Below are 12842 nucleotides of genomic sequence, written 5' to 3' on the forward strand. Positions count from 1 at the left end.
AAAGAGGGAAACTGTTATTATCAACACTAACAAACATAAATGGAGTAATATTGAATGGTAGCATGGAAGGGGATATCCCTGCAAATTATACCTGACAGGGAAATGGGACATCATCTATAATTGATTATATAATCACAAGTAATGATTTGCTAGAAACAGTCTCATATCTGCTCAACCAGTTCTGTCTAGAAAGCGATCATGCCATGATGCACCTGACAACAGATTGGTTACCTAAATCTTCTGCAGCCTGTCACATAATATATCAAAAAAGCAATGTAGTGGTGAACAATGAAAAGAGACGCATATTCTGGAACTCTCATACCATCGACAAAATTACGTCTCTGATTGATCATTCACAACTCTTAACGAGAATATACTCAGAAAATCCCATCGAAAATTTTGAATCCATCATAAAAGAGTTCAGATCTCTCATCCTTAATATGACAGCAAAGGATTCAGCAGGCAACAGTAAGAATAAAGATAAAAATCAGCGCACCTTTAAGAACTCTGAAGTAAAGAAAAAACTAAACAAATACATACGCGCCCAATATATGAATCCCACTCCAGAAATAAAAAAGGAAATAAATAAAACCAAAAATCAATTAAGACGTGAGAATCTGAAACATAAAAAAACCTTACAAGATCGTAACTGGGTAGATATCCAGATAGCGGCAAACAAGAACGACCAGCGCAAATATTGGTACCTAATAGGAAAACTTACTGGATCCAAAAAGAAATTACAATCAATACCGGTCCCTCCGGATGCCTGGGAAAGTTTTCTGACAGACCTTTATAGACCAAACTTAATAGTTCCATCGGAAAGCAGTGGGGTCTACAATAAAGAAAAAGTTAAACTTCCATTAAGTAAAATCACCGCAACATCTGTCGAACTAAACATACGTAAAGCAAGATCAACAGGAGCGTCTGGCCCTGATCAGATTCCGATCAAAGCACTAAAAATCGCCCCAAAAGAATGGAGTCAGTTGCTATATCCCCTTTTCAATTATATCTTAGATACTGGCCAAGTTCCAAAATCATGGCAGGGAAGTATAATCATTCCGATCCATAAAAAGGGAAGTAAAACGCGGGCAAGCAATTTCCGTCAAATAGCACTTATGGACTCCGTGGGCAAGGTATTTGCAGCAGAAATCTTACACCGTCTAAAAGAATGGGCCTTCACGACTGGCCAGATACCGATGTTTCAAGCAGGTTTCAGACCTAAACATTCGGTAACTGACAACATCGCTGTTATCCAAACCATCATTGACAAATATATAACACAAAAAAATCAGGTTGTATACGCTGCCTTCATAGATTATTCTACAGCATTTGACCGGGTAGACCGACCAACATTGTGGGAAAAATTGAGGAAACTTGGCATAAACGAACAACTACTACAGTCTATAATAAGCTTACACACCAATACTTGGTGTCAAGTCCAAATGGGGGGAGAAAGAGGTTACACGGAAAGAATTAAAACTGAAAACGGACTAAAGCAAGGGTGCCTCCTAGCCCCAATATTATTCTCCCTCTACCTAAGCGACCTGTGCCATTACCTGCAATTGGGCTCCAACCTACCTCCAAAAATTGCTGATCAAAAAATAATTGCTTTACTGTATGCTGACGACATAGTGTTGTTGGATCTTACCCCTTTTGGACTACAAATGTCACTGGACATTCTGCACAAATACTCTAAAGAAAACTATCTAGTCCCAAACATTCAAAAAACAAAAGTGCTGGCCTTCTCGGGGAGGAAACAAAGCGCAAAATATACCTGGAGATTAGGAGGGGAAAAGATAGAAGAAGTTAAGGACTATCCCTACCTTGGCAGGATCCTTTCAAAAAACGTATCTAACACCGTGCAACTGAATAATTTGTCAAGGAAATCAGATATACATGTCGCGGCCCTTCTGAGACTCTATAGCGCAACAGGGAATAGACATTTCTCCTCTCTGATAAACCTTTATAAAGTAAAAATATCTCCTGTACTTTCCCCATCCCCATAAAACAATGGGCTTTTATGGATCTAAAAGAGGGGAAGATTTTAAGAAAAATTGTGAAACTGTCAGATGCAGTTCCTGTCCAAGCACTGAGACTGGAACTATCAGTGACAAGTTCCTATGCAGTAGCAATTGCAAATGTAATAAGGTGGGCCTACAACTTATTGCACGCAAAAGAGAACACACTAAGGTCACTGTTGAAAAAAGAAACCTTTGAGCATGATGCTAAAAAGCAAGTCTTCAGAGAGAATATGGCTGAAGCATTTCGTGTAGCAAATATTACCGTTGAAATGCTGCTAAATTGGTCACCAGCACAACTAAAACTATTCTTAAAATGCTTCACCCCAAAGGTCAGCTACGAAGTGGACTCTCGACACTGCACCAAATTACCTACCTATAAACCATTTGTTGATTCCTTAGAATTTAAACAAAGTCGGCCTTATATTGGGCTAACCTTAACACATGGTGCAAGGAGAACAATTGCTATGCTTCGACTGGGCATCCTCCCCTTACTTTCATTTACCTCAAGATGGTCCCCGGGGGAATCTGCTTTATGTACATTGTGCGCAGGGGGTGATCAGACTCTGGAACATGTTCTATTTGTATGTCCGAACCAGATCGTAATTTCTGCCCGCACTAGATTTTTAGCACCAATATATTGCTCATGTAGAATTACGACAGTGAGAGAACTTATCGCTCTTTGCAAGCAACCTCCGAATGAATTTGTTTGTTTTAACTTGTATAAATTTCTAAAATCGTTTTTATCTCTGTATTGACAAAATTGAATCTCTTTTTATATGTAACTTGTATAATATATTTTGTGGTCCTCTGTTGAGTACCAGAACAAATAAACTTTTTGACTTTGACTTTGTGTTGCAACCGGAAGCCAGTGAAGGAGCTTAATATGAGGAGAAATGTGCTGACCGAGCGGCACTCTGTGAATAAGTCTTGCTGCTGCGTTCTGAATCATCTGAACTCTGTGAATAAGATAGCTGGAGAGTCCCAGGTACAGACTGTTCATATAATCTAGATGAGATGTCACTGTCACATGAACTACTGTCCTCCTGGAGTCCTCTGGCAAAAGGTGCAACAATTTTTTTAAAGTTGTCATCTTGCCAAAGCAGACCTATGAGACATGGTGTATATGGAATTCATAGCATAGAACGGAGTCCCACTTGACACCCAGATTTCTAGCTTCCTTAGCCGGACAGGGTGGCTTTACTAAGTCAGCCGGCACCCAGAGTCCTGCGGGAGGGGGGGGGGGGGCTGACCAAAGAACATGATCTCCATCTTGTCAGCATTTAATTTCAGATTGTTGTTGTACATCCAGCTGGTGATGTCTTTCAGGCAACCCATTAATCTTGCAAATGAGTCCCTTGACTGATCCTTAAAAGAGAATATCAGCTGTGCATCATCTGCATATGAAACAGCCTTCAACTCCCAGGTGTCAATCAGATTGAAGAGTGGTACCAAGTAGATATTAAAGCGCAGGGGGGCTAGTGCTAAACCCTGTGGTACCCCACATCTTAGCGGGTTAGGTGATTCTGAAGGTAGGATTGAAGGTAGGACTGAATCCAAGCAAGGGCTGTACCCCGGACACCAATCTGTTCAAGCCTATTTAGCAGTATGGAATGAGTAACCAAGTCAAAGGCTGCAGACAGATCCAAAAGGATCAGCATAGCCAACACTGCTGCATCCATTGACATTCTTATAGACTCTGGAACCTACGCCAAGGCTGTTTCCATGCTATATCCTGTCCGAAAGCCTGACTGAGTGACGTGAAGGATATCATGGTGGTCAATATACTTTGTGAGTTGGCGCTGCGTTATTTTTTCTAACATTTTTGCCAGAGCCGGTAACAAATAGGGCAATAAGTCCCAAGCTCCTTGGGGTCGGCATTAGTTTTTTTCAAGAGAGGCAGAAGGAGCGCCTGTTTCCAGACATTAGGAAAGATGCCCTTGGACAATGAGGTATTCCAGATGAAATTCAGTGCTGGATTAATCCAGTGAGCAAGTAATCTAAAAATCTTGGGAGGACAAGGGTCAATGGGAGATCCCGATTTACACCTCAAGATTTCAGCCTTGGATTCTTGTGGGGAAATATGGGCAAACTCTGTAAACGGCCATCGGACATACCGGTTATTGGAGCCTTGGGAATCAATAATGACACTTCAGATGTGAAATAAGAGCATACATGCTTAATCTTCTTCTCAAAGACGTTGGAAAGATTAGAACATAACTCTAAAGAGGGCAGGCTTTTCCCTTCCGCCACAACAGGGTTGGTAAAGGTTCTGACGATCCTGAAATTCTCTTTGCTTGAGTGCTCTGCACCCTCAATCTGTCTAACAAAGTACTCTTTCCTTGTCACTCCCATCATTTTACAACGTTTTTTTAGAGCTATATCATACTCCTGATTTGCTTCTTGAGTATACTCCTTCCTCCATCGCCTTTCCAATCTCTTACATCCATTGTTGCCCCTTCTGAGATCCTCTGAAACACAGGTAGCTGAAGGGGACTCTCTCTGAGATTTAGGAGTTTTTAATGCCCACCTCGTCAAGTGAAGTGTGGTTGGTCACCGTTAGTAATCATTGGACCCACTGTGTCTGCACTCACTCTCATCAAGTTCCTACCCATCTTTAATTGTTTTTGACCCGGCTCCTGCGTTTTGCCTATGTCGAATGAGAAAGAGATTAGAAAGTGGTCTGTCCATGTCATACATTGAGGGTTCTCCACTTGAATAGAATGGATGTTAGAGAAAATTAGGTCAAGAGTATGGCCTGCTCTGTGTGTGGGCCTGAAAACATGCTGTGGAAGGTTTGCACCCTGAAGAGACTGCGCTTAGAGCGAGGCAAGGAGACATGAGGCGCCGTCCACATGCAGGTTAAAATCACCTAACGCCACACAATAAGAGTATTGTAATGATTTTTGCGCAATCAGATTGCTCAGCTCCCATAAATAAGGGATTGGGCAATCTGGGAGTCTATATCTTAATAGGCCAGCAACGGACAGGACTGGGAAAAACTTTGGGGCCCATTAAGATGTCGGGCGGATTGCCCCCGCCAGGCTGGCAGTGGCTACTGCCAGCCTGGCGGGGGCAATCCGCCCGACACTCGCATTGGAATTCCCCCCGCCATATTAGTGTGGTGGGGGGACCTCGGCAGACGGAAAGACCATCCGCCGCTTGTCCACCCCGGTCGCCTTGCGGCCGGGGCAGAAAAGGATTAATATGGTGGTGGTGTCCTTCAGACACCGTCAGCCATACTACAATGGGCTTCTTGTGATGCCTTTCCGCGGTGGCAGAAAGGCATGCGGTCTTCACTCAGGGGGCCTCCTGTGGGCCCCCAGAGTGAAGGAGAGGTGGTGGGTGCACACGGGGGGTACCTGTGGTACCCCCCTTCATTTGCATAGACAAAGCAGCAGGCACCGCGCGGTGCCTGCCGCTTTGTCTATGCAAATGCTTTAATGCATTTTTAGCATTGTGGCGGGCGTTGCTGAGAGCACCGCCCTCCACAATGCTAAAAATGCAGGATGTGCCCGCCACTGTGGCGGGCACATCCTAATACCCCCACGGGACCGCCGCCCTTATGGCGGGCGGTCCTAATCCCCGCCAGGATGACGGACGGACAAAGTCCGCCCGTCATCCTAATAGGCCCCTTAATGAGGAAATTAATGCCCTCTATGGCATCGAAACCGGTTAATTCATGAGATGACACAAACGGATGTATGACGATACGACGCATACATTCACATCGCATACCATTACAACAAAACTTGAATAGAATGTATGTTAGAGAAAATTAGGTCAAGAGTATGGCCTGCTCTGTGTGTGGGCCTGAAAACATGCTGTGGAAGGTTTGCACCCTGAAGAGACTGCGCTTAGAGCGAGGCAAGGAGACATGAGGCGCCGTCCACATGCAGGTTAAAATCACCTAACGCCACACAATAAGAGTATTGTAATGATTTTTGCGCAATCAGATTGCTCAGCTCCCATAAATAGGGGATTGGGCAATCTGGGAGTCTATATCTTAATAGGCCAGCAACGGACAGGACTGGGAAAAACTTTGGGGCCCATTAAGATGTCGAGCGGATTGCCCCCGCCAGGCTGGCAGTGGCTACTGCCAGCCTGGCGGGGGCAATCCGCCCGACATCCGCATTGGAATTCCCCCCGCCATATTAGTATGGTGGGGGGACCTCGGCAGACGGAAAGACCATCCGCCGCTTGTCCGCCCGGTCGCCTTGCGGCCGGGGCAGAAAAGGATTAATATGGTGGTGGTGTCCTTCAGACACCGTCAGCCATACTACAATGGGCTTCTTGTGATGCCTTTCCGCGGTGGCAGAAAGGCATGCGGTCTTCACTCAGGGGGCCTCCTGTAGGCCCCCAGAGTGAAGGAGAGGTGGTGGGTGCACACAGGGGGTACCTGTGGTATCCCCCTTCATTTGCATAGACAAAGCAGCAGGCACCGCGTGGTGCCTGCCGCTTTGTCTATGCAAATGCTTTAATGCATTTTTAGCATTGTGGCGGGCGTTGCAGAGAGCACCGCCCTCCACAATGCTAAAAATGCAGGATGTGCCCGCCACTGTGGCGGGCACATCCTAATAGCCCCACGGGACCGCCGCCCTTATGGCGGGCGGTCCTAATCCCCGCCAGGATGACGGACCGACAAAGTCCGCCCGTCATCCTAATAGGCCCCTTAATGAGGAAATGAATGCCCTCTATGGCATCGAAACCGGTTAATTCATGAGATGACACAAACGGATGTATGACGATACAACGCATACATTCACATCGCATACCATTACAACAAAACTTTTACTACGCAAAATCCATTACAACGCATGCTATTACAACGCATGCCATTACAACGCAGGTACTATTACAACGCATGCCATTACAACGTAAGTATTGGTATGTAATTTTTTTTATTTAAGTACGTTTATGGATTTAATTTATTAAAATATATTTTAATTAAATTAAATTATTTTTTAATATTTTACATGAAAATAAAATAAAATTAAATATAATTAAATTTAATAATTGTAATTAAATTACATTTTAATTAAAATAATATTAATTACATTTAATAGTGGGTTGTAATATTAGGGTAAGTGTTGGATGGTGTAGGGGTTAAAATTACTATTCTAACTCCAGGAGGGTGTAATATTAGGGTAAGTGTTGGATGGTGTAGGGGTTAAAATTACTATTCTAACTCCAGGAGGGTGTAATAGTAGGGTAAGTGTTGGACAGTGTAGGGGTTAAAATTACTATTCTAACTCCAGGGGGGTGTAATATTAGGGTACATGTTGGATGGTGTAGGGGTTAAAATTACTATTCTAACTCCAGGGGGGGTGTAATAGTAGGGTAAGTGTTGGATAGTGTAGGGGTTAAAATTACTATTCTAACTCCAGGGGGGTGTAATAGTAGGGTAAGTGTTGGATAGTGTATGTGTTTAATTTTCAAAATATTTTTAAGTTTATATTTTAATTTATTAAAATTAATGTTTAATATGTTAAATTAAATTTACATTAAATTAAACAAAATCATTATGAAAATGAATATTAATTATTTTAAATACTTTCCCTTACTAAATTAAATATAATTATTTCATTAATTAATATTAATTAGAATTAAATAATAATTTAAATATAATTTAATTATTTTGTATATTTAATAGTAATTACTATATTAAAAAAAGAAAAAATGCAAAAAACTACTATTAATTAAATGATACACTAAATTCAATTAAATGTAATTCATTTTTAAAATTAATATTAATTTGCATCTAAACTAATAAAAAATATAATAAAAAAAATAACAGTTATTTAAATGAAATACTTACCCATACTTACGTTGTAATGGCATGCGTTGTAATAGCATGCGTTGTAATGAATTATGCGTGGTAAAAGATTTCTTGTAATGGTAGTGCGTTGTAATGCCCGCGTTGTAATGGCTGTTCTTCACACAAACTATCCTGGAACCATGGGGAATTGCTATTGCTAAAGACAGGAGTGTGTCCTTGTTCAGCCAAGTTTCCGTAAGGAACACCAAACCCCAATCATTATCCATTAGTAAAAGCCAGATGTCCTCAGTGTTTTTGGGAAGTGATCTACAGTTGATCAGAACTGCTCTTATCCCACTGCACAATGCACTATGTGTCTTGAAGGGCTTGCCCCGGCCACTAGATATTTTCCTTGGCTTCCCTGCTTAAAATTACAGATCTTGTACTGGAAGCTGGAATTACAATTCTCCATCACCATGGTCCCGCGTATGTTACGTTATGTTATGTTAATAAAACTTGTAAAGCGCACTGCTACCCTAAGGTGTCCTGGCATTGGGAGCTGCCTACTTGATTACTGGACAGGATCGACTATTTCAAGAGAAAAGCCAGATTTTCAGCCCCATTCTAAAAAGAAGTAGCTTGGTTGCACTTCTGAGGTGGGCATTCAAGCCATTTGCTGACATCCAGCTTGTGATTCCTTGCGCCCAGTCATGACAATCCAGTCATGACAGTCTTGATCAGATTCAGTCTCATTGCCCTTCTGGATTGACAACACTTTTTGTGTGTCGTTGGCATAGGAGGTGAGCTGGAGCCCAAATGATCGTATAAGGGCTGCCAGCGGGGACACGTAAACGTTGAACTAAGCGCCGAACCCTGTGGAACGCCACTGGGCCTGGAGAAAGGCCTCAAGTGATCCTTGTCCAGGTCCACTGTTTGGGTCCGATCCTAGAGAAAAGATTTTGGAAGGGCATGGGCCTTGCCTTGAACCCCATTTTCGACTAACCGGTCCAATAGCACTTCATGGTGGACCGTGTCGAAGGCCGCAGAGAGATCCAGCATAATCAGAATCGCGGCTCCTCCCTGAACCAGTGCCTCTCTGATTTCTTCAGTAGATTTAATCAGAACCAGTTCAGTGCTGTGTTCATCACGGAAGCCAAATTGTGTTGGGTCTAGTAGACCATTGGTCTTAAGAAAGGAACTTAATTGAGAGTTAATTTCCTTTTCTATCATCTTCGCCGGCAGCAGAAGGCGAGAGATGGGTCTGTAGTTGTTTGGTTCTTTAGGGTCTGAGTTAGAAAGGATTGAAGCTTTTTTCCAGGCCTCGGAGAACAGACCCGTCTTAAAGAAAGTAATATAGATTGGAGCAAGGGCCGACCCGATAGTATTCAGGACAATTTTGACCACTGATGCGGGGCATGGGTCTAGCGGTGAGCCAGAATGAATTGCCATCAAGAGCTTTATTGCATCTTGGGCCTCCAATGTCGCGAAGCTGTATAAAGTGGGGATTAACTTGGAGTCATTTAACAAGCCTCAAGCTCCCACCTTGATGTCCTTCTTTGGCATGTTGCAGAAAGAGGAGAAAATAATGTCCTCTTTTTGCCAAATAAAGGAGGCCAGAGTCTCACAGAATGCAGGTCCACTCCGTATTTTAGCGCTAGTAGGGGTTGTGAGTTTTACAATGGTTTTAAAAAGTTCCTTGGAGGATTTGGCATTACTAATCTGTTCCCCAAAGTACTTCTTTTTTGTATCAAGAAGCATTCTTTTGTAACAAGAGAGACTTTCTTTATAAGCCCCTTTTGTAATATTGGTGTAGCTTCTACTCCAGATGCGTTCCAGCCGTTTACATTCAGCTTTAAGCAGTTTTGAGCAGTCAGATTACCAGGGGGCCGATGGTGATGCCTTCTGGGGAAAACATATCTTAGCAGGGGCTAGTGTTCTACAGGCTGAGGCCAGCCATTCGGTGTATTCAGCTGATGCCTCTTCAGCGGAGGAGGGCCAGGAATGCAACATTGCTTTCAGACAGCTGTCGAGCTCTAAGCTATTGATGTTTTTCCAGTTTTGAGTTTGAGATGCCTGGAAGAAGAGATATCAAAAAATACTGCTGCATGATCCGAACCGGAGAGTGGCAAGACTCCTCAATAGTGAATGTTGGGGTGGTTGGTAAAAAAGCCGTCTAGGGTATGTCCTGCGGTATGAGTAGGGTCTGACATTAGTTGAGTGAGGTCCCCCCACTTAAAATATGTTGCAGTTTTATATTATCAGGATCGTTAGCGTCCTCAAGATACAAATTAAAGTCTCCTAAAATTGTAAACACTTTGTTGCAAAGTCCCTCCTCTAAGAGCATTCCAGCTGACTACAAAAACAGGCCTCTGGCCCCTGGAGGGTGATAGAGGAGAATAGCTTTGAGAGTGTTGTGATGAGAGATACAGACCTTTATTGACAAGGATTCACAGGCCAGTTTGGGGACAGAGAGAAACGAGGGCTCTAATGAGTTGTGGTTAATAACAGCCAGCCCACTGCCTTTCCTAATGGGTCTATTTTGTGTATAACAAAGATATCCCGGCGGTAGGGCTTTTACCAGATCAGGTCCTGAGGTTTCGTCAGTACAAGATTCTGTGATAAAAGCCAGCTTAATTTTGTGTTCCTCTATCAACATTATGCATTCCACCCTATGTTTTATTAATGATCTGGCATTCGAGAGCATAGCTTTAACAGGGACACGATGTCCTGCACATGTGGAGTCATTTTTTAGAAGGGAACTTCTGCCTAGTAGTATGTCCCATTAAAAAAGGGACTGTGATGTGACATTTGGAGCAGGGAGCTGAGTATCCCTTTCTGAGCGTGTCTGGAGATAACTTCGGGAAGCACATTTTCCTACCATTCAAGTATAGCTTTAGAAGGAACTCTCACATAAATTACTACCCAGAAAGAGGAGCAAGTCTTGTGTCCAGCATACCCTTCCCAGTTATTCAAACGGGCAGCAAGGCTGGCACGAGGTGCTGGGCAGGCACGAACGGGGTCGCACAGGCTTGCCTTTGGAGCCCCCTCAAAGCGCCGGCCGCTGCCCACGTCCGCTGCACGATGGCAAAGCGGAGTGCATTAAATAGGCACCACCACCTGGGAGCAATCCAGACTCTGGACTGCTAACCGCCCCAATATGGCTGCTAGCAAATGGCCTAACCGGGCAGAGTAGAAATGGCACTCTGCTCGGCGATTCTGGAAGTTCAAAGTGCTTGTGCAAAGGTGGCTGCAGCAAACGAAAGCGCACAAGAGATCACAACCACTTCCTTGTTTAGGTAGAGGAGCACTCCATTGATACTGCAGGGTTACACGGGGGTTGTCCAGCTCTACTCTAAGACAGGCAGTCTGATGACACTTACCCACAGGTAATGTGAAGTTAGTCCACCCTGGAAGGGATTTGACTGAACACTTACTGTAGGCAAACCTAGGGTAGGGAGTGCAAGGTAGGCATCCCACTATACACAGTAATTATATGCCTACATATATTCTTTGGGGGATGTGGTTTGTGATGTTCTAAGTTTGCACACACAGTTTTTACCCTGTAGGGCTGGGGTTACAGATGGTGCACTTTGGCTAGCAGGGACAGAGCTAATGATGTCTTTAGGGAATGTACCAAGTCAGCCTGGCACAATCCTGACATTTATGTTGGCCAACAAATGCGAAGTTGTAGAGAGGAAGGCACAAGCTGTTCAACATACAGCAGGGTAGATTCATTATTTAGGAGTCAAACAAACATTTTGCACACCCATTATTGCGTCCCTCATGTTTGTAAATTCTTTCCTCGTGGTCACCTTGCATTCTAAATTTCCATTCCTCTTCCCGATTATTTCTGTATGCTTGTTACAATACCTCTGTATATTATTTTGCTTTCATTTGCTTTCTTTCTCATCTCTGGTTGACTTTTCTTTGCTGTCACATTCAATAACAACATATGCAATTGTCTTGATGTGGATCAGGATCTCGCACTCTGCTTCAGGGATCAATTTGGCAGGATATTCAGTAGACCTTGCACCCTCCAAGAGCACTGACTTCCTGCTTGCAGATCCTGGTTCTTCAGGGCACGTGGGCTTGATTCTCCTGGGTGACATCCCCTCACCCACCAGGGAAACTAGCAGATCTAAGTTCTCAGTCCTGATCACAGCAGGCAGAGGTTGTGCAGCATTCCCCACTCTAATCTACAGTTCTCATTTGACAATTTGTGGACAGATGTGATTTATTGTCCTAATATTTGAAGTTCATGCTGTGTGGATTGTCCACTTTGCAGTGCCCAGTCCTCTTTCCTGTCCTTTGTCCAGGAAGCAGTCTGTTTGTCATACAGTAGTGACTTCAAGCATGTCAGCCATGCAACACAGTCCATAGGAGTGATTATCGGATCACACCTGAGTATCAGCCTCACTGTCATATGCCTACTAATCTTGGGGCATATTATCAAGGACAGGCGATACATTATCGCCGCTTTTATCGGCAGGAAACTGCTGATAAAGCGGCGAAAATGGCTTTGATAATATGCTCTCTGAATTCCAATCGAAGCCCATGTTAGATGTGACCACATCTAACATGGGATTCAATTGGAATTAATAGAGCATATTATCAAGGCCATTATCGCCGCTTTATCAGCAGTTTCCTGCCGATTAAAGCGGCGATAATGTATCGCCTTGTTCTTTATGACTCCTGTGTCAGTTAAATCTCCTCCCCGAACTTTGCGCTGGCCTCAGTGGCCAATGACTTTCACATGAATTTCAAAGGGTATGCAGTCAAAATATCGAGTTCAAAATATCGAATTACAATAATATTGACTTTAAAATATAGAATGGACAAAATATTGAATGGACAGAATAAACAAAAATATCGAATTTAAGGTAAGTAATTTAATATCGATTTTTATAAATATAGAAAGTTAAAATATCGAAGTAGATAATATAGGTCGTCAAATATATCGAATTTTTTATAATATCGAAGTGTTTTCTATGGTAGTATATGTGTGAAAAGTGTATATTTTTATTATAATTTATTTTAAGTAATGAATTTTATGTTATTTAATTTTT

At 43.0% G+C, this 12842-nt stretch overlaps 1 protein-coding gene across 1 annotated transcript in view; it reads left to right on the forward strand.

Annotated features, from left to right (window-relative positions):
- The window catches only part of LOC147734870 (dromaiocalcin-1-like), a 98135-nt gene that overhangs the window by 53344 nt on the left and 31949 nt on the right, over window positions 1-12842 (forward strand). The window lies entirely within an intron of this gene.

This window comes from Lissotriton vulgaris, chromosome 1_2, assembly GCF_964263255.1.
Source record: "Lissotriton vulgaris chromosome 1_2, aLisVul1.2, whole genome shotgun sequence".
NCBI classification, from domain to species: Eukaryota; Metazoa; Chordata; class Amphibia; order Caudata; family Salamandridae; genus Lissotriton; species Lissotriton vulgaris.